The 27,288-nt window shown below is 43.8% G+C and overlaps 1 protein-coding gene across 2 annotated transcripts in view; it reads right to left on the bottom strand.

The window, feature by feature from the left end:
* ERGIC1 (endoplasmic reticulum-golgi intermediate compartment 1) overlaps positions 1–27,288 on the bottom strand; it is a 99,630-nt gene that overhangs the window by 33,327 nt on the left and 39,015 nt on the right. The window lies entirely within an intron of this gene.

Below are 27,288 nucleotides of genomic sequence, written 5' to 3'. Positions count from 1 at the left end.
CCTTTTTCTTTTTTCTTATTGTCTTGTTCCTTTTTTCTCTTTTTTTCACATTTATGTCCATGTTTTTTATTGTCATCCATGGTTTACTACATAGATTTATGTATATACCTTGTATGTATATGTATGTATATATGACACTATTACGTTTTGTTCCATAGTGTCTGATGAAGGCGAATTAATAGCCGAAAACGCGCTTACACATGAAAGTCGCGTATAACCTGCATAAAATAAATTGCAATCAAAGAAATTCTTATTATATTACGTTTTGGGGTGGGAACCCTATACACAGCAGAGAAAAACCCGGTATGAACAAATTTGTTCTACATAATGTGTTGGTCATGTTATGTAGGAACTCTCCGTCAACTTTATAAGGACACTTTGGCAGACACTGTTCAAATATGCCACCTCTGCACATGCTCCGTCTGGGTATGGACGCACACATCTATAGAGATCTTTTAAATTACTATTTTTGGTCCATGTATCCTCTGTACACATTTGGAAGAGGATATTTTTGCAGACAGATGTAGAAAACGTATTCCTCCTTTTTTTTTTTTTTTTAAAGGAATGTAACTATTTTTGGCTAAAAATACATTGGTAACATAGGCATATAGGCAGCTGGGTATGTGAGTGAATGCCAACCCTTGAAGTTGGGCCATCATAATATGACAAACTGAACACTACCACTATAGTCTAGATTCCAATAAACTGTACAGAACACATATATACGCTGCCCGTCCCCAAAAAAAAAGTCGCCACCAAAAATATTTTGTTGGACCGCCTTTAGCTTTGATTACGGCACACATTCGCTGTAGCATTGTTTCGATAATCTTCTGAAATGTCACAACATTTATTTCCATCCAGTGTTGCATTAATTGTTCACCAAGATCTTGCATTGATGATGGTAGAGTCTGACTGCTGCGCAAAGCCTTCTCCAGCACATCCCAAAGATTCTCAATGGGTTAAGGTCTGGACACTGTGGTGGCCAATACATGTGTGAAAATGATGTCTTATGCTCCCTGAACACTCTTTCACAATTTGAGCCTGATGAATCCTGGCATTGTCATCTTGGAATATGCCCGTGCCATCAGGGAAGGAAAAATTCATTGATGGAATAACCTGGTCTTTCAGTATCTTCAGGTAGTCAGCTGACCACATTCTTGGAGCACATACTGTTGCTGAACCTAGACCTGCAGCAACCCCAGATCATAGCACTGCCCCCACAGGCTTGTACAGTAGGCACTAGGTTTGATGGGTGCATTACTTCATCTGCCTCTCTTCTTACCCTGATGTGCCCATCTCTCTGGAACTGGGTAAATCTTGACTTATCAGAACACATGACCTTCTTCCATTGCTCCAGAGTCCAATCTTTAAGCTCCCAAGCAAATTGAAGCCTCACTGATTAGTGGTTTTCTTACGGCTACACAGGTGTTCAGTCCCAATCCCTTGAGTTCCCTTCGCATTGTGCGTGTGAAAATGCTCTTACTTTCACTATTAGACATAGCCCTGAGTCCTACTGTTGTTTTTCTTCAATTTGATTTCACCAAACGTTTAAGTGATCGCTTATCACGATCATTCAGGATTTCTTCCTTCGAATACGATGGGTCTCCACTATCCTTCCAGTTTTTTTTATAATCCGTTGGACAGTTCTTAACCCAATTTTAGTCGTTTCTGCAATCTCCTTAGATGTTTTCTCTGCTTGATGCATGCCAACGATTTGACCCTTCTCAAACAGACTAACATCATTTTGACAACCACGAGATGCGTCTTTCAACATTGTTGTTTAGGAAATGAGAAGCAACTTATTGCACCTGTTGGGGTTAAATAACGTATTGCCAGCTGAAAGATAATCACCCATGCAGTAATTATCCAATATGAGGCTCATAACTATTTGCTTAGTTAAATCCTATGTAAGAACATAGGTAAAAATGTATGTTTTATTTTTTAGCTATCCTACCAAGATATTCCACTTACAAGAACCCACATTTTATAATTCACAAAATGCAAACGTAATTTCACGCTGGGTTAAAGGAGCACGGACCACCACCATGGGGGATTTATATAGAAATATCCCTGTATGTTATTAGTAAAGATGTATTTCTTCTACAACTAACCCAAGCGCATTTTATGGAGGGGGAAATGTACTTTGCCAATTTAATTTGGCAGAGCTGTGTATAAAACCGATAGATGTGGCTTATACAACAATTACATAACATCTCAGCATGGTGGATAATGTGCTAGTACTTGAGGACATGAATATTTGGGGTGTGTTAAATGGGTGCGTTCCAATCATAACTCACAAGGTGGTTATCAAGAAACTGGGTCAGAAAGGAAATGTCAGTGAAAATTATAATGAGAATGAAAGCATAAAATACAATAGAGGTATAATGGAAAGAACAGGGGCGCTAGTACTGTGACATTAAAAACAAAGCAGTTCTTCAAAAATGGGACATGGTCATAGACTTTAAGGTTTGTGGTCATGTAATTGGCAATAGATGGAACCACTGTGCTCAGTCAGGAAAAACTGTTCACTACAGTCCCTGGTTGCCACCTAACAGCAGCGGGGGGAGGGAGCACTAAAAAAAAGTCAACTTGTTGGCAGTCTCCTACTACACACTGGCCAGGAGACCCAGGGAAGATATTTGAACTTTGTATTTTCCAAACTGCATACTTAGATGCATATCGGACAAAGTGATCATCCAACAGTCTAATGTATATGGGGGCTTCCTGACAGCAGATGTTGAGGGAGATACTGTAAGTATCGGGCTGTTGAATTTCAATGTACAGTCCTGATCAAACGTTTAAGACCACGTGAAAAATGGCAAAAAAAAATCATATTTAGCATGGCTGGATCTTAACAAGGTTCCAAGTAGAGCTTCAACATGCAACAAGAAGAAATGGGTGTGAGACAAAACATTTTTTGAGCATTCAATTTAATGAAAACGACGAATAAACTGAAAGGCCGTTTTTCAGGTGATCAAAAGTTTAGGACCACACCTCCAAAAAAAAACTAAACCCCCCCTAAAATAGAAATCCAACTTCCAAACATGAACTCAGTAATGAGTAGCTCCGCCGTTATTGTTCATCACTTCAAAAATTCGTTTTGGCATGCTTGATGCAAGCGTTTCCATGAGGTGAGTGGGAACATTTCTCCAAGTGGTGAAGACGGCCGCACGAAGGCCATCTACTGTCTGTAACTGTTGTCTATTTTTGTAAACATCCCTTGCCATCCATCCCCAAAGGTTCTCAATTGGATTTAGATCAGGGGAACACGCAGGATGGGCCAAAAGAGTGATGTTATTCTCCTGGAAGAAGTCCTTTGTCCTGCGGGCATTGTGTACTGTAGCGTTGTCCTGTTGAAAAACCCAGTTGTTACCACACAGACGAGGGCCCTCAGTCATGAGAAATGCTCTTTGCAACATCTGGACATAGCCAGCGGCCGTTTCATGCCCCTGCACTTCCTGAAGCTCCATTGTTCCACTACAGGAAAAAGCACCCCAGACCATTACAGCGCCCCTCTCCACTGTGGTGCGTGGAAAACATCTCAGGTGGGATCTGCTTGTCATGCCAGTAACGTTGGAAACCATCAGGACCATCAAGGTTAAATTTATTCTCATCAGAGAATAAAACTTTCTTCCACCTTTGAATGTCCCATGTTTGGTGCTCTCTTGCAAAGTCCAAACAAGCAGTTCTGTGGCGTTCAAGGAGACGAGGTCTTTGAAGAAGTTTTTTGTTTTTGAAGCCCTTCAGTCTCAGCTGTCGTCTGATGGTTATGGGGCTGTAGTCAGCAGCAGTAAGGGCCTTAATTTGGGTCGAGGATCGTCCAGTGTCTTGACGGACAGCCAATTGGATCCTCCGGCTCAGTGCTGATGAAATTTTTTTGGGTCTTCCACTTGACTTTTTTGTTCCATAACCCTCAGGATCATTTAAGAAATTCCAAATGACTGTCTTACTGCATCCCACCTGCTTATGCAGTTCAACAACCGGACCACGTTCAAAAAGGGAGAGTTTTTTGCCTTTGCCATCACAATGTGTGACTACCTGACAGAAAATGACAATAATCCACATCTGTGCACAGATTTGGCCTTTTAAAGGCATGTGGTCCTAAAATTTTGATCAGCTGAAAAACAGCCTGTTTTAGTTTAATCGTTATTTTCAATTAATTGAATGCTCAAAAAATGTTTTGTCTCACTCTCATTTCTTCTTGTTGCATGTTGAAGCTCTACTTGGAACTTTGTTAAGATCCAACAATGTAAAATATGATTTTTTGCCATTTTTCAAGTGGTCTTAAACTTTTGATCAGGACTGTATGATCCTTTGTTCTTGAAGAAAAAAAAGCCACAGCCAGAACATTCTCCCCTGTCTGGGTTCAGAAGAACATGCACACCTGACCGAGAATGCATGAGTATTGGGGGGGGGGATAAGAGAATATTCAGTTGACAGCTATCTAATACATATGGTCAGCCTTAGGATGGAGCTATATTAATAGCATTTATGAGTATGTTTCTTATGTATGTACTTTTTATAAAAGGTGTAATGGAAAAATCATAAAAATCATGGATCAAGAACATTTTAAAGACCTATATCCTGCCACTTGAAAAAGTCTTTAGATCCCAGACTTTGCCCCTGACCACTCACTACTGTTTAGCAGCACAACCTCTCAGGCCACGTGGCTCCTCTGACTGCTGTAGCTTGCTCCCTTCTGGGTCTATTAGACGGACCCCATGCAGGAGAGCAGGCCACGTGGCTCCTCTGACTACTGTAGGCTGGTCCCTTCTGGGTCTATAATATAGTGGGGACAATTAGACGGACCACATGCAGGAGAGCAGGCCACGTGGCTCCTCTGACTGCTGTAGGCTGCTCTCTTCTGGGTCTATAATATAGTGGGGACAATTAGACTGACCCCATGCAAGAGAGCAGGCCACGTGGCTCCTCTGACTGCTGTAGGCTGCTCCCTTCTGGGTCTATTAGACGGACCCCATGCAGGAGAGCAAGCAACATGGCTTTTAAAGTTGAAATGCATGAAAACTGAACTGAAGATTTAAAGCAGCTCTATGAACACTTACCCAAGACAACATAACGAAAAAAAATATAAAAAAAATAAAAATATGGAGAAATATTTTCCCCACTCAATATGATAAGAGTAGCTGCATCCACTAGATTATTATATGCAGGCTGTAAGAGCTGAAGTATGCCACCTCATGACATGAAACTTAGGGATTAAGTATACTAGGGCAAGGTGTAAGTCATACACATCTGGTCGGCTGGCATGTCTGACATGCTCTGAGTCAAAAGGACTTTTTAATGATACCCTGAAAACCTGGAACACGAAGAACTCTATAATGGATGAAGAAATTCCAGTCTGTATGCAGGTCTGGTGAACAGGTCATTCCTAAAATGTCATTCATTGGATACAGTTTTGGCTTGTGACTTTGCTAGCTTGTAATTTTTGGGGTGCTGGATTGTCGGACTGGCTAAAACTGCAAGTGTATCATTATGCATAAAGCAATAAGAATTAGGACAAGGTTTATCAGAGACCAAAGAAAATAATGGAAATGCCCCAAAAATCATATAACACACTTTCTCCAGGTGATCCTGTTACAACATCATGCAAGGCAGCATATATTCAATTATGGCGTAGAAATTACAGATTGCATTATTTCTAAATTTATTCTGAATCACTTTATGCACTTTAGGTTAAAGGGCTTGTCTAAGGCTACTTTCACACTAGCGTTCGATCGGATCCGTTCTGAACGGATCCGATCATAATAATGCAGACGGAGGCTCCGTTCAGAACGGATCCGTCTGCATTATTTTGGCATATAAAAGCTAAGTGTGAAAATAGCCTCGGACGGATCCGTCCAGACTTTCAATGTAAAGTCAATGGGGGACGGATCCGCTTGAAGATTGAGCCATATTGTGGCATCTTCAAACGGATCCGTCCCCATTGACTTACATTGTAAGTCTGGACGGATCCGCACGCCTCCGCACGGCCAGGCGGTCACCCGAACGCTGCAAGCAGCGTTCAGCTGTCCGCCTGTCCGTGCGGAGGCGAGCGGAGGCTGAACGCCGCCAGACTGATGCAGTCTGAGCGGATCCGCATCCATTCAGACTGCATCAGGGCTGGACGGAAGCGTTCGGGTCCGCTCGTGAGCCCCTTCAAACGGAGCTCACGAGCGGACAGCCGAACGCTAGTGTGAAAGTAGCCTTAGGGTACTTTCACACTAGCGTTTTTGTTTTCCGGTATGGAGTTCTGTCCTAGGGGCTCTATACCGGGAAAAAACTGATCAGTTTTATCCTAATGCATTCTGAATGGAGAGCAATCTGTACAGTATGGCCTCATGCACACAACCGTTTTTGTGGTCCGCAAAAAAAATAAAAATTATGCGGCTCGGGTGCGGACCCATTGACTTCAATGGGGCCGCAAAAGATGCGGAAAGCACTAGTGTGCTGTCCGCATCCGTTGCACCGTTCCGTGGCCCCGCAAAAAAAATATAGAAAGTCCTATTCTTGTCCGTTTTGCGGACAAGAATAGGCATTTCTACAATGGGCCGCTCGTTCCGCAAATTGCGGAAGGCACACGGGCGGCTTCCGTTTTTTCCGGCAACGGAACTGCCTGCCGGATCCTCAAAACACAAGTGTGAAAGTACCCTAACAGTCCATCAGTAATTTCCGAGTTGGGCGTTCCACATTCAGAACCCTCCAACAGCCAGCGTGGAGACATCAGGACCCTCCAACAGCCAGCGTGGAGACATCAGGACCCTCCAACAGCCAGCGTGGAGGAGACATCAGGACCCTCCAACAGCCAGCGTGGAGACATCAGGACCCTCCAACAGCCAGCGTGGAGACATCAGGACCCTCCAACAGCCAGCGTGGAGGAGACATCAGGACCCTCCAACAGCCAGCGTGGAGGAGACATCAGGACCCTCCAACAGCCAGCGTGGAGACATCTTCAGGACCCTCCAACAGCCAGCGTGGAGACATCTTCAGGACCCTCCAACAGCCAGCGTGGAGACATCTTCAGGACCCTCCAACAGCCAGCGTGGAGACATCTTCAGGACCCTCCAACAGCCAGCGTGGAGACATCTTCAGGACCCTCCAACAGCCAGCGTGGAGACATCTTCAGGACCCTCCAACAGCCAGCGTGGAGACATCTTCAGGACCCTCCAACAGCCAGCGTGGAGACATCTTCAGGACCCTCCAACAGCCAGCGTGGAGACATCTTCAGGACCCTCCAACAGCCAGCGTGGAGACATCTTCAGGACCCTCCAACAGCCAGCGTGGAGACATCTTCAGGACCCTCCAACAGCCAGCGTGGAGACATCTTCAGGACCCTCCAACAGCCAGCGTGGAGACGACGACATCAGGATCTTCCAACAGCCAGCGTGGAGACATCAGGACCCTCCAACAGCCAGCGTGGAGACATCAGGACCCTCCAACAGCCAGCGTGGAGACATCTTCAGGACCCTCCAACAGCCAGCGTGGAGACATCTTCAGGACCCTCCAACAGCCAGCGTGGAGACATCTTCAGGACCCTCCAACAGCCAGCGTGGAGACATCTTCAGGACCCTCCAACAGCCAGCGTGGAGACATCTTCAGGACCCTCCAACAGCCAGCGTGGAGACATCTTCAGGACCCTCCAACAGCCAGCGTGGAGACATCTTCAGGACCCTCCAACAGCCAGCGTGGAGACATCTTCAGGACCCTCCAACAGCCAGCGTGGAGACATCTTCAGGACCCTCCAACAGCCAGCGTGGAGACGACGACATCAGGACCTTCCAACAGCCAGCGTGGAGACATCAGGACCCTCCAACAGCCAGCGTGGAGACATCAGGACCCTCCAACAGCCAGCGTGGAGACATCTTCAGGACCCTCCAACAGCCAGCATGGAGACATCAGGACCAGCCAGTATGGATAGTGGATATATATTGCATAACATTCCATGGAGGACCTCTCCTGCCCACTAGTTTTCAATAGTTACATTTTATTGCTTCATTTCACCTGCAAAGGCTGAATTTAACTTTTACTGGAAAGATCACTTGGGGACCCAGTATTATTTTAAAGAGACACGTCTAATAGAAGGTTATTGTAAAAAGTGGACAACCCTTTTAATATTTCGGGGCTTTGCATAAGGCTACTTCCACACTCGCGTTTTGGTTTTCCATTTGTGAGATCCGTTAAGGGATCTCACAAGCGGTCCAAAATGGATCAGTTTGCCCTAATGCAATCTGAAAAAGGATCCGCTCAGAATGCATCAGTTTGCCTCCGCTCCGTCTCCATTCAGCTTTGGAGGTGGACACCAAAACGCTGCTTGCAGCGTTTTGGTGTCCGTCTGACGAAACTGAGCCAAACGGATCCGTCCTGGCACACAATGTAAGTCAATATGGACGGATCCGTTTTCTCTGACACAATAGAAAACGGATCCGTCCTCCATTGACTTTCAATGGTGTTCAAGACGGATCCGTCTTGGCTATGTTACAGATAACACAAACAGATCCGTTCTGAACGGATGCAGACGGTTGTATTATCTGAACGGATGCATTTGTGCAGATCCATGACGGATCCGCACCAAACGCGAGTGTGAAAGGGGCCTTAGACTGCTCGATTTCTTTACAGACTCGAACTTATTTGACTACAGTGGTTTACATATACAACAAATGAAGTGCAAAGTGAGAGTTCTGTAAAATGACAGATAGTTGATGCCATAGACCTAGGTACTGAAATTGCTCCACCATCTACCTTATTCTTGATATTACATTGTGGAAATGTTTGGAGAAGACACAGTGAATGCTTTTTTTTTTTTTTTAGGTCTCATACTTATGTAATGACACAAAAGCTGGCATAAACAGCTGGCATTGTACATGCCACACCTTTACAAAATGCCTTACATAACCATTTACATTTAGATTTTCAGAGCTTTATTTGGTTGTAAGCATAGGTTGTAATTATCCTGGAAAGTAGGTTATTGCTAACAAGTACATTTAATTACAGAGAAGCTACAGGTAGCAGAGAAACCACATGACGTGAGCAAGGCGTCAAGTAGGGAGTGGGAGTAGGGAACATATTACAATTCCAAAATATAGTCATCATAGAGTCCACCGCTGACCATAATCAGGATAAGCGCTCATGCACACGAATGTATTTTCTTCTGCTTCCGTTGCGTTTTTTTGGGGGGCGGACTGCATGTGGAACCATTCACTTCAATGGGTCAGCAAAAACAACGGAAAGGACTCCGTGTGCATTCCATTTCTGTTCCACAAAAAAAGTAGTGCATGTCCTATTATTGTCCGCAAATCACGGTCCGAGGCCCCATTCAAGTCAATGGGTCCGCAAAAAATACGGAACGCACACAGAACACATCCGTATGTCATCTGTATTTGCGGATCCATACTGTAGAAATGCTATGCCCAGCCAATATTGCTCATGTGTTTGGTGACTAATAAGTTACTGTTTACGATCCGCAAAAAACTGATCAAATACAGAAACCATACGGATATGTTTTGTGGAATAAGGGAACGGAAGAGGACCTAAATCAGAGGAAAAAAAAATCCTCATATACGGAACAACGGATCCATGAAAAACAGACCGCAAAACAACGGTCGTGTGCATGAGCCCTAAGTCACACATATCACACTGTAAGGCCTCATGCACATGAACGTATTTTCTTTCCGTGTCCGTTCCAGTTTTTTTTTTTGTGGACCGTATACGGAACCATTCATTTTAAATGGGTCCGCCAAAAAACCCTGAAGTTACTCCATGTGCATTCCGTTTCCATATGTCCGTATTTCCGTTCCGCAAAAAAATAGAACATGTCTTATTGTCTGCATTAAAGGGACTCTGTCATCAGATTTGTGCCCTATAAGCTAAACATATGGCCATGTCGGTGCCAATAACACGAATCCTAAACTGCCCTTATTAAACCTGCTTGTGGCTCTATTAGCCCAAAAAACAGGTTTTTATAAGCTGTCACTCACCTACATAAAGGTGCCCAAGGGGTTTTACGTTAATCCAGGATGCCCGCCTGCACCCCTCGCCGTCTGGTGCCCAGCGCCGCCTTCCTCACCTCAGTGCCGCCTCCTCAATCCACCCGTCCCTCTGCCAGATCCTGCGCCTGCACACTAGGCTCAGCCTGTTGCGCCGCGGACTCCTGGCAGCGGCTTCGTTGAGCGAAGTGCGCATGCGCATCAGGCCGGCGCCTGGGCACAAATTAGCTTTTAGGGCACAAATCTGATGACAGAATCCCTTTAAGGACAAGGATAGGACTGTTCCATCAGGGGCTAGCTGCTTTTTTCCTCTAAATACGGAATGCACATACGTCGTGTGCATGAGGCCTAAATAATGGAACTCATTCTAAATTAACAGGATTGTGTACCGTTTCGAGTGTAGAGCTAGCTACTACAACCAGTAGTTATATCTGACATCACTGAACAGAAAATGAAGACTTTAAATATTTCAACTCCTCAGATCTCTCTTAAAGGGGTTGTCTCACTTCAGCAAATGGCATTTACCATGTAGAGAAAATTAATACAAGGCACTTACTAATGTATTGTGATTATCCATATTTCTTCCTTTACTGGCTTCATGAATTTTTCCATCACATTATACACTGCTTATTTACATGGTTCCAACCACCTTGCAATCCATCAGCGGTGGTCGTGCTTGCACACTATAGGAAAAAGCACTGGTCTCTCTGGTGGCCGGGACTGTTGGGAGCGCATATAGGCTTGTGTATGCAGCAGATCCTGTCCAGGCCACCTCATATCTGTGCTACAGCTGTGACCGCAACCTCTAGATCAGGCATCTTCAAACTGTGGCCCTCCAGCTGTTGCAAAACTACAACTCCCAGCATGCCCAAACAGCCTACAGGTATCAGCCTACAGCAGGGCATTGTGGGAGTTGTAGTTTTACAACAGCTGGGGGGCCGCAGTTTGATGATGCCTGCTCTAAATACAAGCAGTGTATGATCTGATGGAAAAATTACATTAGTAAGTGCCTTGTATTAACTTTCTCTACATGATGAATGCCATTTGCAGACGTGACAAGCCCTTTAAGAGAAGCCCTAGTAAGTATCTATGAAGACTAGCATTTGACCTAGGCCTCATGCACACGGCCGTGCCGTTTTTTGTGGTGCGCAAACCGCGGATCCGCAAAAAACGGAAGCCGTCCGTGTCGCCTTCCGCAATTTGCAGAACGGGATGGGCGCCGGCAATATATAGGACAAGAATAGGACATTATATATTTTTTTTAACAGGGCCGCGGAACGGAGCCACTCCGTGTGCTGTCCGCATCTTTTGCGGCCCCATTGAAGTGAATGGGTCCGCATCCGAGCCGCCAAAACGGCAGCTCGGATGTGGACCCAAACAACGGTCGTGTGCATGAGGCCTTATTAGGTTGGTGCGTTCCATCATGTTTACAGGAACACACAGTGATATTGCAGTGGGATTTTTCTGTTGCCATCTCATTGGTTTGCATCAGCTACCCTTCATTTTGTCAGGCTTCATTTTTTGGCAGGCAGACTATCGCAGCTTACTACAATTCTGTACAAAAGAAAGGAACGATCCATGTTGAATTTTTAAAACTGCTTTTGCCATGGGTTAATCACAAACAAAATGTTCTTGATTCAGAAGTTGATTTTTGATTCTGATCTTAAAGGGAACCTGTCATGTAGAACATGGTGTCTGAGCTGCAGGCAGTTTCTTGTAGAGCAGGGGGAGCCGAATAGATTGATATATAGTTTTATAGGAAAAGACTAGGAAAGGAGTAAAACCTATACTTTATACAATTCAATTCCTGCTCATTCTGGACTTTGAAGTTATGGAGGCGGTCCTATCAGTGACTGACAGCCATCTCTGTATACACAGTCAGTCAAGGAGGCGGTCCTATCAGTGACTGACAGCTATCTCTGTATACACAGTCCGTCAAGGAGGCGGTCCTATCAGTGACTGACAGCTATCTCTGTATACACAGTCCGTCAAGGAGGCGGTCCTATCAGTGACTGACAGCTATCTCTGTATACACAGTCAGACAAGGAGGCGGTCCTATCAGTGACTGACAGCTATCTCTGTATACACCGTCCGTCAAGGAGGCGGTCCTATCAGTGACTGACAGCTATCTCTGTATACACAGTCAGACAAGGAGGCGGTCCTATCAGTGACTGACAGCTATCTCTGTATACACAGTCAGTCAAGGAGGCAGTCCTATCAGTGACTGGCAGCTATCTCTGTATACACAGTCAGTCAAGGAGGCGGTCCTATCAGTGACTGACAGCTATCTCTGTATACACAGTCAGACAAGGAGGCGGTCCTATCAGTGACTGACAGCTATCTCTGTATACACAGTCCGTCAAGGAGGCGGTCCTACCAGTGATTGACAGCTATCTCTGTATACACAGTCAGACAAGGAGGCGGTCCTATCAGTGACTGACAGCTATCTCTGTATACACAGTCAGTCAAGGAGGCAGTCCTATCAGTGACTGGCAGCTATCTCTGTATACACAGTCAGTCAAGGAGGCGGTCCTACCAGTGATTGACAGCTATCTCTGTATACACAGTCTGTCAAGGAGGCAGCGCCTCATGTGTGGCGTTGTATAGTAAATTGGTAAAAGATAAGTAGGAACTCTTACCAGAAGATGTTGTGAGAAGTCACAACACCTATATGAAGCTTGTGCCGATTTTCCCGATCAGCGTGCGGGGTGTTTGCGCTGCTGCCTAGGTTACAGCCCGTGCTGTGAGAGCATTCATCAGGGAGAGGTATTGGTGCAGAAGAAGAAAGAAACTGAACCTTTTGGATGGCGCTGCAGGCTGGAGGAATGGCTGATACAAGAGCCTGCAGCGCCATCCAAAAGGTTCAGTTTCTTTCTTCTTCTGCACCAGTCAGTCAAGGAGGCGGTCCTACCAGTGACTGACAGCTATCTCTGTTTACACAGTCAGTCAAGGAGGCGGTCCTACCAGTGACTGACAGCTATCTCTGTATACACAGTCAGTCAAGGAGGCGGTCCTACCAGTGACTGACAGCTATCTTTGTATACACAGTCAGTCAAGGAGGCGGTCCTACCAGTGACTGACAGCTATCTCTGTATACACAGTCAGTCAAGGAGGCGGTCCTACAAGTGACTGACAGCTATCTCTGTATACACAGTCAGTCAAGGAGGGGGTCCTACCAGTGACTGACAGCTATCTCTGTATACACAGTCAGTCAAGGAGGCGGTCCTACCAGTGACTGACAGCTATCTCTGTATACACAGTCAGTCAAGGAGGCGGTCCTATCAGTGACTGACAGCTATCTCTGTATACACAGTCAGTCAAGGAGGCGGTCCTATCAGTGATTGACAGCTATCTCTGTATACACAGTCAGTCAAGGAGGCGGTCCTACCAGCTATCTCTGTATACACAGTCAGTCAAGGAGGCGGTCCTACCAGTGATTGACAGCTATCTCTGTATACACAGTCAGTCAAGGAGGCGGTCCTACCAGCTATCTCTGTATACACAGTCAGTCAAGGAGGCGGTCCTACCAGTGATTGACAGCTATCTCTGTATACACAGTCCGTCAAGGAGGCGGTCCTATCAGTGACTGACAGCTATCTCTGTATACACAGTCAGACAAGGAGGCGGTCCTATCAGTGACTGACAGCTATCTCTGTATACACAGTCATAGATCACTGTCAATTTACTGATAGGACCTCTTCCTCCTTGACTTAAAAGTCCAGAATAAGCAGGGATATAAATGAATAAATGACAAGTTATTTTGAATCTTTTCCTATAAAACTATACATCGATCTGCTCAGCTCTTCCTGCTCTATAACATGCTGTCTGTAGTTTACATTGTACTTTCATTGTGATAGGTTCCCTTTAAGAATTGTGTTCTTAAAATGAGTTTTCTCATTTTAGATATTTAAAGCACATTCACATAAACGTCTGAGAGATGCAAGTTTCAACTCTGGGGCCCACACCAATCTCCAGATTGGGTGTTTCATGACCCCCATAAAGTGGCTATTGTGAGTGGAGTGCATGTAGATCTCCCTCCATTCACTTCTATGGATGTTCCAAAAATAGCTAAGCAGCCATTCTTGGTTGTTTTCAGCACAAAGAAACTATTGGAGAGGGCAGCACATGCACAACCATCCCCCCCCCCCTCTCACACTTTACTATATCCTCAGCACTAGGGACCCCGATTCTGGAGATAGGTGTAGGTACGGAGGTGGGATTTGCATGTGTGTGTGTGTGTGTGTGTGTGTGTGTGTGTGTGTGGGTGTGGGGGGGTGTGTGTGTGTATATATGTGTATGTATGTATATATATATATATATATATATATATATATATATATATATATATATATATATATATATAAAATGAAAACCCTTTACAAAAAAATATGTATCTAAGTCTTTTGAAGTTTTTATGGAAAGTACAAGAAAGATATAGAAAATGATAACAAGTTTCACACTTGGATCAGGAAAAAGCGCTAGAAACGAATGGGCATGAAATATGGACGTAATTACACTAGTCTCCAATGGTTGTTGCTGTTGATGTAAATCTACTAACATAACACAGATTAAATGGACTCTCTCATGAATGACGCTTTAGATACAACTGTGGAGGTCGGCCACCACAAGGTAAAAACATAGTATTACATGACGATTATTCAAATGATGGGCCAACCATGTAGTACATAATGCACTGGCTCCAACAGACACTTTTTTTTAGGGAATTCCAGTCTATGAGCATCTATATTGCCCTAATAAAGCATATGGAAAGGTCTCAGGGTGACAACTTCTTTAAATGTATCTAAATTGCTGATAAAATTTGCTTCACAGCATACCCTGTACTCCTTTCACCTTTGACTTGCCCCCTAAAATTCCTTTTTTCTCATATTATTACTAATTTAATAATAAGTCTCCATATAGTTTGCTTAAATCATCTGATTTTGCGGAAAACTCAAGTGATTGACAGGACTATGTATGGACCAGGAATTCGTACATAGAATCAGGACACATATCACACATTCTATATTATGCAATGTCTGCTCCAATACTCTTATTTGTGAAGTCACTATGGGTTGAAATTAATAAAAAATAACAAAGCCATAGAATGTAACAATTCACAAATAAAAGTTGTAGAAATGCCATTAGTAATGCACTGTGTACACAGAAAACATATTTGGTGACGTACAGGTCCCCAATTAAAAGGGAAAACTTGCGCCAACCAGCTTCACCACTGTAATGCCCAAGTATAAAATAGGTCAAGCATCTGAAACATGCATCATCAAAGCTGCATACCAATGTAATGACAAGAATTTAAAAAGTTCCTCATAACTACCATGAATTCTTGTTTTTCTTTCAGGAACTAAGGAGCAACTAAAACATTCCTAACAGATAGAAGTCACGGTTTTTATGGCCTACGTCGCAAGTGAGCAAAAACATAAATGACTGTTCTAAGAAAATGATGATCAAATTACTGATCTAAGTGTACTCTCTCATATATACACACCTCAATGAGACAAGGAAGGGGGCGTGGCCAGTCACTGCGACAAATTTATCTTCATGTATGCCAGTTTTGTGAGCCATCGTAGATCTCTGGTTAGGTGCACGGACTGCAGGAGAATGCATTAATTAGGTGCATCATCCGGCAGCGTAGGGGACAGAAAATGTCAGTCTTGACAATTCTCCCCCTTAGAGAGTAAGGAGAACGGTACTAGTGCCACACAGGACAGCGCTAGAGAAAGGGGCGAGTATAACATGTTTTAGGCTGGGTTCACACCTGAGCGCTTCTCAAACGCGCGTTTTACGCGCGTTTTTGTCGCGCGTTGTTTGTAATAGTAAACGCGCGTTTGTGTGATTGACTGCAGTGTCCTATGGCCACAAACTCGCGTCAAAACGCCCCAAAGAAGCTCAAGTACTTGATTATGCGTCGGGCGTTTTACAGCGCGATCGTACGCGCTGTAAAATGCCCAGGTGAGAACCATTCCCATAGGGAAGCATTGGTTTTCATGTGTTGAGCGTTTTACAGCGCGTTTGAACACGCTGTAAAACGCTCAGGTGTGAACCCAGCCTAAGGGTTTGTCTGAAATGTAATTTTCCCTGTCCACCACAAAAGTGCCTACAGCAAGTAGGTGAGCATCAAAAGTGGACAATGGAGAAATGGAAGTGGTGACATATACTGCTGAATCAAGTTTTCTTTTACATCATATGGATGAACGTGTGCACGTGCTCACTTGGCAAAGAGATGGCAGCAGGATGCACTATGGTAAAAACAAGATGCCAGAGACAATGTGATGTTCTGGGCACTGTTCTGCTGGGAAACCTTGGGTCATAGAAACATAGAATGTGTCGGCAGATAAGAACCATTTGGCCCATCTAGTCTGCCCAATATACTAAATACTATGGATAGCCCCTGGCCCTATTTTATATGAAGGATGGCCTTATGCCTATCCCATGCATGCTTAAACTCCTTCACTGTATTTGCAGCTGCCACTTCTGCAGGAAGGCTATTCCATGCATCCACTACTCTCTCAGTAAAGTAATACTTCCTGATATTACTTTTAAACCTTTACCCCTCTAATTTAAAACCATATCCTCTTGTAGCAGTTTTTCTTCTTTTAAATATTCTTTCCTCTTTTACCGAGTTGATTCCCTTTATGTATTTAAACGTTTCTATCATATCCCCTCTGTCTCGTCTTTCTTCCAAGCTATACATGTTAAGGTCCTTTAATCTTTCCTGGTAAGTTTTATCCTGCAATCCATGGACCAGTTTAGTAGCTCTTCTCTGAACTCTCTCCAAAGTATCAATATCCTTCTGGAGATATGGTCTCCAGTACTGAGCACAATACTCCAAATGAGGTCTCACTAGTGCTCTGTAGAGCGGCATGAGCACCTCCCTCTTTCTACTGGTAATGTCTCTCCCTATAGACCCAAGCATTCTGCTAGCATTTCCTGCTGCTCTATGACATTGTCTGCCTACCTTTAAGTCTTCTGAAATAATGATCCCTAAATCCCTTTCCTCAGATACTGAGGTTAGGACTGTATCACTGATTTTATATTCTGCTCTTGGGTTTTTACGTCCCAGGTGCATTATCTAGCACTTATCAACATTCAATTTTAGTTGCCAGATTTCTGACCATTCCTCTAGTTTTCCTAAGTCTTTTTCCATTTGGTGTATCCCTCCAGGAACATCAACCCTGTTACAAATCTTTTTGTCATCAGCAAAAAGACACACCTTACCATTGAGGCCTTCTGCAATTTCGCTGATAAAGATATTAAACAATATGGGTCCCAGAACAGATCCCTGAGGTACCCCACTGGTAACAAGACCTTGGTCTGAATATACTCCATTGACTACAACCCTCTGTTGTCTGTCCCTCAGCCACTGCCTAATCCATTCAACAATATGAGAGTCCAAGCCCAATGACTGCACTTTATTGATAAGCCTTCTATGTGGGACAGTATCAAAAGCCTTACTAAAGTCTAGATAAGCTATGTCTACTGCACCTCCTCCATCTATTATTTTAGTCACCCAATCAAAAAAAATCAATAAGATTAGTTTGACATGATCTCCCTGAAGTAAACACATGCTGTTTTTCATCTTTCAATCCATGGGATTTTAGATGTTCCACTCCTTAAGTATGGATTTCCATTAATTTCCCCACTATTGATGTCAGGCTTACTGGCCTATAGTTGCCCGATTCCTCCCTACTACCTTTCTTGTGAATGGGCACAACATTTGCTAATTTCCAATCTTCTGGGACGACTCCTGTTGCCAGTGATTGGTTAAATAAATCTGTTAATGGTTTTGCTAGTTCACCGCTAAGGTCTTTTAATAGCTTTGGGTGTATCCCATCAGGCCCCTGTGACTTATTTGTATTAATTTTAGACAGTTCACTTAGAACCTCTTCCTCTGTAAAGACACATGCATCAAAAGATTCATTAGTCTTCTTTCCTAACTGAGGTCCTTCTCCTTCATTTTCCTTTGTAAAAACTGAACAGAAGTATTCATTGGAGGCAGTCAGCTAGTTCTTTATCTTCTTCCATATACCTTCCTTCTTTTGTTTTTAATTTTGTAATTCCTTGTTTTAGTTTCCGTTTTTCATTTATGTATCTGAAGAATGCCTTGTCGCCTTTTTCCCCTGATTGAGCTAATTTCTCTTCTGCCTGTGCTTTAGAAGCTCTTATAACTTGTTTGGCCTCTCTCTGCCTAATCTTATAAATTTGTCTGTCATCCTCTTTTTTTAATTTTTTTTTATAATTCCTAAATGCTATTCCTGTGGATATTTATTTGACATGTACACAAACCTTAAAGGGGTTATCCCACTTTGCGTTTTTAAACTTACCTGCTGCCACCGCACGTTCACTTCCTGGATTCTGGATGGGGGCGGGCTTCATCTTGATTGAAGTCTTCTCCCGGCCGTGCCACGCGCTGGACTGAACGCGCACGCCGCCGCGCATGCGCAATGGTGACTTATTCCTGCCCAGTATAGTACAGAGCCGGCGTGTGCGTTCGCAGCTCTGTACTATTCTGGCCGGGAAGAAGTCACCGTCGCGCATGCGCGGCAGCGTGCGCGTTCAGAACAGCGAGCGGCACGGCCGGGAGATAAGAAGGAGTCTTCTGGGCAAGCGCGACCATCGGGATTTTGGAGAAGAGCGGTGGTCGTAACCAGGGGAGACAGAGTCACAACAATAAGGTAAGTGGGGATGAATTTTATCCTAATCGGTGGGAATTTGCTAATAAAGTATATTTACAAAAATTATCACTGTCAAATCATTAACAGATTTAACAGTGATCATTATGATGGGATAACCCCTTTAACATTGATGCAACAGCATTCCCTAATGGCAGTGACCTTTTTCAGCTAGATAATGCCACACTGCAAAAATTGTCCTGGAATAGAGATGAGGGAATCGATTTGCCTCATCAGGCAGGTGAAGAAGTGCCCACCTGCTGCTAGACTAACAGGAGGGGGCTTTGTTAGAATCAATTCGCACGTTTCAGTTCTGAAATCATTTGAGAAACATGACAAATAGTTCAAGGTGTTGACTCGGCCTCCAAATTCTTAAGATATCAAATCCAATCAAACATCCATGGGATGTAATGGACAAACAAGTCTGATCTAAGGAAGCTCGGCCTCACAACTTAGGCTTCGTTCACACCAGCGTTCAACCTTTCCGTTCTCCTGCTCCGTTATAGGAGCAGGAGAACGGAAAGGACGGATTGGGCACATAACTGAGACGAGTGGAGCCAACGGATCCCATAGACTATAATGGGGTCCGTTAGGAGCAGGAGAACGGAAAGGCTGAACACTGATGTGAACTCAGCCTTACAGGACTTAAAGAGGACATTTATTTCTCTACTTGTTCTAACCTTATTCACACTTACACAGAGAATGCTATCAATCACTGATAACACCTCCCTGTGTATAACTATCAGTGACTTACAGCTACATATGTATACACACTTACACAGAGAATGCCATCAATCACTGATATCTCCCTGTGTACAGCCATCAGTGACTGACAGCTATCTCTGTATACACATTTACTCAGAGAATGCTATCAATCACTGACAACACCTCCCATGTGTACAACTGAAGTCAGAAAGAGAAGAGATATAAATGTATAAATTACAAGTTTTACTGAATCTTTTCCCACAAAACAATGGGGAAGATTTATTAAGACTGGTGTTCCCATACACCAGTCTTGATTTCCCTGCACTGGAGTAAGATTCTTCTAATTTATTAAGATGCAGATGCCTCTTAATAAAAGTAGGCGCATCTCTGGCCATCCTCATTTTAAAGGGCATCCATGGGCCAGAAAGTCAAATCTATGCCAGACAGGAGCTGGCACAGACTTCAGCTATAACTTATGCTGGTTTCTAAGCCCCGCTCCCTTTTCTCACAACTTTAAAAAAAAGTGTTGAGAAGCGCAAAAGCTTGCAAACTATGGCATTCACCATAATTTGCAACACCACAATGGTGGCATAAAAACATTGATATATGCCCCTCTATATATCTATCTAGTAAGCTCCTCCTGCTCTGTAACACTGCAGTTTGTAGTGACACGTCCTCTTTGGATCTGATTTACAGGTCTTCCGCAGTCAATGCCTCAACGACTATGAGCTGCTTTGGTGGCATAAGTGGTGTTACAGTTTATAGGCAAGTAGATCTCAGATCAGCCATTACACACAACATTGGGCAGGCGGTTCTAACGTTATAGCTGATCTATATAAACTATAACAGGAGTTCTGGGTGTAAGGTTCTTCAAAAACATACCAAGAATCTATGTGAACAGAAAAGAAAAATGAAAGTAGAATTGTACAGGAAAGAGAATATTAATGCTGCAATAACCACACTGGAATCTCCAGGTGACACCCAGGAAGTGACAGAGTGATCTGATTCCATGGTGTTAGTAGGGCATGCTTATGTTACTACATACTCCTAAAAGAATTGACAGCTCACACATAAGAAATGTCGTATTTTGTGTGTTTGTTTTAGTAGTATCTATTCATTAGTATGGTTGCTGGGAAACAATGCTGACTTCGATGCCCTGAGGATACTCAAGCTATCGAAAGATGATTTCAGCGTGTGAATCAGTGAATATAGAATGGGGGAATAGAAATCCAGTGAGAATGGAAGGGTTATTATCACAGATACTGGATTCACAGGAAAGAAACCCACACAGTATCGCAGTGTATGTACATGCTGCTAAAAAGGACCGCTGCTCCATTCATAATGGGACACACACACACACAATACCCCATTCTCTCTGGGACTAGGGTTAGAATAAAAATAAAAAAATATTCCCACGATGATGATATTAAGAAATTTATCACGATAATATATATAGCGATAAATACCCATTTAGAACAAAAAACACTCAAAACATGTACTCTCGTTTCCTTGTTGCCCTGATATTTTATAATGTCTCCTTGATGTATCCATACAGTAATATCTCTAAGTTACCCTACCAAGAATAGGGTTACCATTCCCCCCATTCTGATAGAGCGGCCAGTCGGGCGTGCCCCCTGCTGCTGCTCCATTCATTCTCTACGGCAGTGCTGGAGATAGCTGACCGCTGCTATCTTTGGTGCTCCCACAGGAAATGGGACATGCTAGCGGAAACCCTGTTGTTCAGGTTGTTCAGAGTGTGCCCATAATAAGTGCACATGGTCAAAAAGGGCACATTGGCATCATAAACCTTTCAGTCAAATAAAACATTGGGAGTCATTTGCTAAAGACCGGTGCTTCACATAGTCTTAGTCACTACACACTACAGTCATACTACCTTAGCCCTGGCCTGTGGCTCTCTGCCTAGCAGCCACCGGAGCATAGCTACTATTATCCAGTACCGGGTCTCCTGGCTCTGGTGGTTTACAGCCGCTAGATGCCATTTCTTGGTGAGGTAAAGGACCTGAGATGACGTTATGTCCATGTGACTAGGGTTGTCACGATACCAAAATTTCTGATTTGATTTAAATACCATTTGATACCACAGAAATGAAAAATAAAAAACACCCAAAAAGCTGATTGCATTCTGCATTTTATGGAACATCCAACCCATAATAGAATAGTCCTATCCTATTTTTGGGGGACAATGTGACAAAGATAAATGGCGATTTGCGTGTTTCTTTTTTATTTTTTTGTTACGGCATTCACCGCATAGGAGTTATTTTTTAATAATAGTTTGGACTTTTTCGGATGTGGCGATACCCAATATGTTTGATCATTGTTTATGTGATTTAAACTTAATATGTTGGTGTTTTTTGTTTTTTTTTAACTTTTTATTTAAATAACTATTAGCCACCTTAAGGGGCTAAAACCCTTGTCCTTTTCACCCTAGTAGAGATCTATTATGGTGAATAGGATTTTACACTGTACCTGCTGCCCTGTGCTTTGTGCACACAGCAGCAGGGAGCTTACCATGGTAGCCATGGGTGGCTTTAGTAGCGTCCTGGCTGTCATGGTAACCAAATTCACTGCTGGGGCTCCGATCGGAAGCTGCCACTACCACTAATGAAAATACTTGGGGGGGGGGGGGCCTGTGGCCATTGACCCACCAACGAATATCATAATGAGAAGGGTGGGGGGAACTGTGGCCACTGCACCACCAATGAATATAATTAACCCCTAAATACAAATGTACAAAGTGGGTCCCGACTTTATTACACAGCTGGCACCCGGCCTTAATTACCAGAATTGGTGCAGCATCTGAGGGGTTAACTGATGGGGTTTGGCGGGTTCGCTGTTGCAGGTCATTGAGGCCGTGTCATAGTGCCGGCACCTGCCGCGTAAATTTGTATCTAGGGGTTAATTATATTAATAGGTGGTGCAGTGGCCTCCCCCCACACTCCTCAGTATTATATTAATTGGTGGCCAATGGCAGCTTCACAGCCCCCTCCCCTTAATCTTTTATTGGTGGCAGAAGAGGCCGCATCACAGTGGGGAGGGAGGGACTCCCTCCTTCTCCACTCTGTTGGCTGGTTGGCGTACTAATGTGTAATGTGCGCTGGACATTTTAGAAGCAGTCAGCACTGTCAAGTGTGACTGCCCCTACGATATCACTATAATACCTCAGTAATTAAGAAACGGTGATATCGCCATGTTGCCGTTCCTTAAAACCTGCGGTATATCACCCAACCCTATCTGGGACCACTAGCAATCAGACACATATTTCCATCTGCCAGTTTTCCGAGCCTCTCCTGTCCAGACTTGGATCAAGGGGGAAATCTATTTAATCCTTTTACCTTCTAGAAACCTGCATATCTCAGGAGGACATATGGTGGTGAAGAAGAGATGCATGTCCTCTCCTACAGTGGCAGTAGGTAAGCTCTACAACATGCTTAAATACTGCTGCAGCAAAAGAGGAAAAGATGGGAGATGATCACCAAATGAAAAAAATAATAAATAAATAAATAATAACTGTTGGAGGCCACGAGAGAGAGCAAGAGAAAGAAAGAGCGAGCAAGAGAAAGAGAAAGAAAGAAATCTATTTAATCATTGCACAGGGACAGGGGACAGAGGAGAGAGAGGCAGCAGCAACTAAGAATGAGCTCCTCAACCTGAACCACTTTGTACCTTGTAATGAGCAAAAAAGGACAGAACCGGAATTTTTTTTTTTGAGGAAGACCATCTAGAGGAGAAGAGGACAAGCATAACCAAAAAGAATTCCAAGGATTCCAACAGAATAACACAAGGTTAGACCATCCTGCCACCACACCAACAACACACAGGATTACTAAAATATATGGACTATATTTGAAACATACAAATACTTTCACCATGGAAAACTGCAATTTAAAAAGGACAGAACACATAAGATGTTGCTAGCAAAGACTCCAACACACAAGCCACAGCCAGCAGGGGGTCTAACACCTTGGAGTTTGCTTACTCAGACAGAAAAGAACAGCCAAGCAAGAAGAGCAAGGAAAAAAAAAATACAAATGGAACAAAACCCAGAAAGATTGTTTGCTGACTTTTCTAACAATGACCATGGCAGGAAGAAATCCAATATACTCTTTTATACTGAGAACAGCGAGGCATGGCATACAGCTTTCTGCAAATTCTCTAATATCACAAAAGGAGGCATCTGCAAGGGCCGGCAGATCAAGGTCAGGGATGAGGAAAATCAACAGTGTGAGGTACTCACCCTGAACATCTACCACAATGGCACCATCCTGGCACAAGACACCGAGGCCAAATTGGAAGAATTTGAACAACTTTTCCCCCAAATTAAATACAAAGGATATACAAAGTCCATCGAACAAGACCTGTGAGGAACAAATTCCAACAGAGACATCCTCCAGAGACATGCCTGCATCATGTCCCAGTCCGGCGTGCCCCTCACCCGAGGTCTTCAGAGAATGCTTATCTCAATTAGAAAGAGATTTCGTTCAATTCAAGGAACAGCTTCAAAGACAAAGACAATTAGCAGAAAGCAATACAAATGACCAAGTGAGAAGAAATAAACAAACTGAAATCTGAACATAGGTCTGCCTTACAGGAAGTGCAATTGAAGATCCGACATCTACAAGAGTAAAATACCCAACTGAGAGAAGAGATAACACAACTAAAAACACAAACACAGCCCAACAACCAGGAGAGAGGATCAAAAAGGAGGATATGTACAGACAAAGTACACAACAATGAACAAGACACCAAGAAGACTAATGAGTGTCCAAAAATCAACATAACAAAGAGCAGTGAAAGCCAAAGCCACTCAGATAATCTTGAAGCCACCACCAGACAGCCAGCAAACCCCCAGAATTCACACTTCTGAAATGATAATAATGGACTCAAATGGGAAATGCCTCAACACACAACGGCTCTTCCTAGGAAAGAGAGTCACCAAAATCTTCTGTGCTACAATTGAACATGCAACAGAAGTCCTCAACAATCCCTATTTCATCGACCCCAAACACATTATCATACACACAGGAACAAGCAACATCCAGAAACAACAAGGAATCATTGCAGACAGAATGTCACAACTAACAGACTGCACAGCAAAAATTCCCCCACTCCAAAGTCATACTGTCCTGTCCTGGACATAGCGGACCATATCATCCATAAGATAAATACAGAACTGGCGGGAAAAAAACTAGCTCAAAGCCCAACATTCACCTGCCCCAACATCATTCATAACACATCATCACCTCTATGATAATAAACACCACAACAAACAAGGGGCGAGTCACCTGGTCAGAGAGCTAAAAGACATTGTGCTGAACAGAACCCATACCCCTGAACCTGGTACAAACCAAACAAAAACTAACATAATAACAGTAGACCTCAATCATCAAACCAATACAAGGACAACACATTGAACTCAAAAACAAGACCGCACAGATGGCAGGAATGGGGGGGAAGCACCCACCCCAAGATGGATCTCAAGACCACCAGAGAGCAGAGACATGGAGGAGATACGGACCCTCCTCAGCACGTTATGTAACAAATTAATGTGACTGAACCAATTATGTAACAGACACAGTGACGACCATCTACAAGCTGGACTGTCCCATACAATTTACTCATAACAAGGTATAACAATCCAAAATGACATCACTTATAATCAGCAGCTGGAACATTCAAGGTCTGAACGCTTCAGCCTTTGGATCCAAAGTAAAAGATCCAGACTTCATACAAAGATTGCAGGATAGCGACACACAAATCCTTCTGGAAACATGGAGCCGGGCACAGGATGAATCACAAGCGCCCCTCGGCTATAGAGAATTCTCTGTGCCCGACCAAAAAGATAAAAACATCAAACAGGGTCACTACTCAGGATGAATTTTAGTGTAGTATAAAGAGGAGCTACATGACAACATCAGAGCAATCAAAAAAGGAGAGCTCCACATCTGGAAGTAAAATAAGTAGCTCCATCCTCACCCCTCAGTCTGACATCTACCTGTGTACAGTATATATCGCCCCACCCGAATCCCCATACTTCAGACCAGACATCTATGAGGCTCTACAAAGCGAGATCAACCACTTCCAGTTCTGGCATTGAGGTCTCCATAGATGAGCACATGTCCTAGAGACTGGAAGAGAAAAGGACTGTCACCGCAGGGGAACACATACATATTGGGATCTGAAAGCTACTGCCAGGAGTCAATACACACACAGAGAAACAGCTATGACAATACGATCAACAAGAGTGGAAGAAAACAGCTGAATCTGTGTCTGAGTCTAGTGCTCTACATTCTGAATGGCTGCACCAAGGGAGACTCTCTGGGAAGATACACACTAAGCTCCCATGTAGGTAACAGTGTGGTAGACTACGCCATCACAGACATGAACCCCACAGACATCAACGCCTTCACAATTACCCCACAAACACACCTGTCAGACCACAGCCAACTACTGCTCTATATCAAATCCTCAAACAAGCCATCCTCAAAACCCCATCAGACCGGTCTGTACAACCTCCCACCATCATTTAAATGGTCCAGACAGTCCACCACAACCTCCAGAGAGGTAGCCAACAGACACGACATCAAAGAACGGTTTGTAAAACTTCCACAACACCACCTATGTATTAAGTCCCCAAGGGGTGAACCGAGCAGCAGAGGACCTCCAAAGAATATTACAAATTCATTGCAGAAACCTCTAACATCAAAAATGTCACCCACCGAAAATCAGCCAATAAACAGCCAAATAAATGGTTTGATAAAGAATGCTGAACTCTAAGAAACGCCCTGCGAACAGCTTCAAATAAAAAACACAAAGACCCTGACAATATTGATCTGAGGAGCACTTATGGGGCCCTACAGAAAAACTACAAACAAATCCTGAGAAAGAAGAAACAAGACTTCTCCAGAAACTTGCAACAACTGGAAGATGCTCTTCAGGAAAACTCTTTCTGGGAAACCTGGAATCAAATCGGCTCAGGATCCAAGAAAACCAATCTCCACATCCAAAACGGCAACATCTGGCTCAACTACTTCAAGAGCCTGTACAAAGACATTCCAAATGAGGAGCTGAGTGTGGAACAAAATCACATCATCCAAAGACTCAATGAAATGGGGGAAACAATCAAAGATTACCAAAACCTCCTAGTCACACCCATTACACCCCAAGAAATAGCTGAGAAAATTAAAGACCTGCGATGTAAAGATCCAGTGGGATGGATAGAATCCTTCCAGAGATAATAAAACACAGTTCTCCAGAGGTACATGCCGCAATATGGAAGGTCTTCTACCTGGCCCTGAGTGTTGGGCACTACCCTGACGTATGGAACCAAGGCCTCATGACACCCATCCATAAGAGTGGAGACAAGTATGACCCGGCCAACTACAAAGGAATCTGTCAGCAGCACAATAGTATTCTGAACAGAAGGATCCCCACCTTCCTGACACAGCGTAATATCCTCCACAGAAGCCAAGCCGGGTTCATGCCAAACTATCGCACTACTGATCACATCTATACTCTACACCAAGGATGGCCAACCTGAGGCTCTCCAGCTGCTGCAAAACTACAACTCCCATCATGCCCAGACTGACAGCAGCTATCAGCTTACAGCAGAGCATTGTGGGAGTTGTAGTTTTACAACAGCTGGAGAGCCGCAGGTAGGCCATGCCTGCTCTACACAGTCTCATCAAGAACCATGTCCACAATACAAAGCACGGGAAGATATCTGCCTGCCTGCCTGCTTTGTGGACTTTAAGAAGGCCTTTGACTGCGTGTGGCACCCAGGTCTGTTCCTCAAACTACTGGAGAGTGGAATAGGAGGGAAGACTTATGAGGTCATCAAGAGCTCCTATACTGAGAACATCTGCAGCATAAATATGAATGGGAAAAGAACAGTACTT

This window comes from Bufo gargarizans, chromosome 2, assembly GCF_014858855.1.
Source record: "Bufo gargarizans isolate SCDJY-AF-19 chromosome 2, ASM1485885v1, whole genome shotgun sequence".
NCBI classification, from domain to species: Eukaryota; Metazoa; Chordata; class Amphibia; order Anura; family Bufonidae; genus Bufo; species Bufo gargarizans.
Note: the sequence above shows the minus strand (reverse complement) of the source record. Positions and strands in the feature narration are given on the sequence as shown.